At 33.8% G+C, this 2,922-nt stretch overlaps 1 long non-coding RNA gene across 1 annotated transcript; it reads right to left on the bottom strand.

Moving 5' to 3' along the window:
* Nucleotides 1–1,143: 1,143 nt before the first annotated feature.
* LOC120274983 lies at nt 1,144–2,644 on the bottom strand. The gene is made up of 3 exons (XR_005541018.1): nt 2,597–2,644; nt 2,384–2,448; nt 1,144–1,385 (listed from the first exon to the last, which is right to left on the bottom strand). It is a non-coding gene; the product is annotated as an uncharacterized LOC120274983 (long non-coding RNA).
* Between the last annotated feature and the right edge of the window lie 278 nt (nt 2,645–2,922).

Here is a 2,922-nt window from a genome sequence, read left to right as displayed (position 1 = left end):
TACACACGAATAAGCTATAAAATCTGATAAAAGTAATGCTCAATGTAAGAAAAGTATACTTCATATTACTTATACACAAGAACTTATCAAGTCCCTTCTTAATAAGAACTTTGTAATAGACATAGTGTTGACATGAGTTGAGTTTTTTATACACACACGTTTTCAGACTATATGACCTTCATATTTGATTGAATTTTTTGCTAGTGTATTAATTGTTTTATCTAGTGTTTGACTCTCTCCATGATTTTAGAATTTTACTCTTGTACTCTCTTGGTGAACCTGAGGCCAAGCACTTCTCTTTTCTTTTCATAAGTTTAATGTTTAATTCTGCTTGAGGACAAGCAAAGGCTTAAGTGTGGGAGAGTTTGATAAGTGCTTGAGTAGACATATTTCTTTATATGTTTTACATGCATTAAGTATCATTTTTACCATGGTTTATGTCTCATAAAGTGTATTTGGTGTTCTTTTATGCAATTAGGTTGTGAATGTCTTGAAGGAAGAAAAAGAAGAAAAGATAGGTTATAAAGACACATTTTGGAAGTTTTTGTGCAACATAAGAGTCAAGACACAAGCGGAGCTCATGTACATGGAGGTGTGTGCCACCTTCCAAGAGAATTCAAGCTAATTTTTAAGTTGGAAGGGCACAAAGTCAGTCACACCCCCATGTCCCTACTTGTGTGAAGAATGCAAGAGCTTTCCAATGATGATTTGACAATGAAAAATCTTATAACTTACCACGTGGACATGTGCCCGACCATTTGGCCTCAAGAGAAGAGTGTGTGAGCCGTATTTATGAAGAGTATTGTAGCAAAACACTGTTCATATAACCGCGTAAAATTTCTGCGCGGTTACGTGGGAATTTTTGCAGCTCACAAAACCATGTGAAATCTCACACAACCATGTGGAGGCACATGACAGACATGGTTTATGACTATAAATAGCCCTTTTGCCTTATTCTGTGGAGATTTTTTTCTAGCGTTTGAAGGGCGAAGTGTCTAGCGTTTGAAAATAAGGTCTTTAGAAAATTTTGGCGGCATTATTCACCAACTTTGATAGATATTTTGTCATGCCCCGAACCTGGCTCCCCAGGCCCAGTGCACTGACAAACGGCCACACACCAACCAAGCTGAGGCCCAGTAGGCATGTAAGGGTTCAAAACCTGTTTTCAATAAATCACAAAAAAAAAAGTCTAACAGAGAGCAAAGGCTAGAAACAAGAATGGAGTTCAACACTAAAAGAAATAACTAAGTGTCTTGCACAATTGCTACAAATTTAATCAAATAAAAACTATGCCCACAACAAACGGGACTTATTACATGCTAAGAAGATTGACGGTGGCCCAACGATCCCTGCTAAGCTATCCGTCACTGACCTCTACTCCTGATCTGAAAGAAAAAAAATAACAACAAAATTTATGAGCTTGACAGGCCAGTAAGCACCCACTAAAAATATAGGGATCACTTATCAAAAATCATAATTTAATGATTTGCAAAAACCAACCATAAGTTTAATTCATATAACATAGATGTCAAAAATTAAGCATATAGGTCCCCCAAACAACTATTGCCCAAAACAAATCACAAAATTCATATATTTACCCTCGGTGACCCGAGACAAAACAAAAGTCATATTTTTTTACCCTCGGTGACCCGAGCCAAAATTAACAAAAGGCCGATATTCGCACCGACGGCAGCGTGGGAAACTATAGTTTTCTAGAACAAAAATACGTGTCGACACGGTCGATGTTTAACCCCCGATGACGAGGGTTATTGCAAAAGTTAGTTGGGGACTAATTTCTATATCAAAGTACCTTGTTCACAAAAGCGATGAACTAACAAAAATTCAAGACAAGCAAAAGTACAAGAATACGATAACATGATCCCATTTTTTTGACATATCAAAAATACACCGATTAATGGAATACAAATATGAACAAATAATAAAAAAATAATAATATTCTTTAATAAAAAAATTTAAATAATACCCTAAATTCAAAAAAATAAATAAATAAATACATAATCCGAACTTTAAACACATGAATTCAAAAAAATTTAAATAATTATCCAAAATTCGAAATTTTTGAGCAGATCATAAATCATATGAAATTTTTAAAAAGTAAAAAGAATCGGGGATTTAAAAAGAATTATTTGAAAATTCGAAATTTAACTAAATCAACACGTGGGAATTCTAAAGAATCTCATTAATTTGAATATTAAATAATTTAAAATAATTCCAAAATTAGTATTAACTATATAAATATAATTTGAATAATATACAGAAATCTAATTATCCAAAATAAATAAATAAAAGTACATATTTTCACAAATTTAACAAGTTTCAAAAAGTCTATATACATAGTATAATTTATATGTGGGATACTTACCTAAATGTCTCACAACTCCAAGACTCCAAATCAGATTATCCAAAATCAAGCACTCGAAGGATGCCCTAACAAACATAAATCATGTGCATAAATGAATGAATAAACACAAAGGTTGGTGAACACATATCAAATTCCTTAAGGTAGTCTATAGGGTGGAAACTAAGGATGAGAATAAGTAAGATCTCACAACCACAATAAAATTCAAGCACCTACCTTGGATCTTTCGTCACAAAATTCAACGAGGAACAAAATATCAAGAGCATGCCGCCAAGGTCACCACACGACACAAGAAGAGATAGGGTTTCCTCCGGTTTTCTACTCTCCTTTTAATTAAAAACCAAAACAAATATCGCATGAGGATCCTCGCTCGGGTGTTACGGAACGATAAATCAGATCCGGGAGGCTGGGATAAGATAAGGGTCTCCTTTTAAAATATAAATAAGTAGATAAACTTATCTAAAAGTAATTTAAAATTAATTAAGAGGATGGGGTCCACATATTTTCTCCGTAATAGCATTGAGTGAGCCTTTGTAAACCTA

The sequence above is a fragment of the Dioscorea cayenensis genome, chromosome 13 (assembly GCF_009730915.1).
Source record: "Dioscorea cayenensis subsp. rotundata cultivar TDr96_F1 chromosome 13, TDr96_F1_v2_PseudoChromosome.rev07_lg8_w22 25.fasta, whole genome shotgun sequence".
Lineage (NCBI taxonomy): Eukaryota > Viridiplantae > Streptophyta > Magnoliopsida > Dioscoreales > Dioscoreaceae > Dioscorea > Dioscorea cayenensis.
The sequence above is the reverse complement of the archived record's forward strand: the minus strand, read 5'-3'. Positions and strand labels throughout refer to the sequence as shown.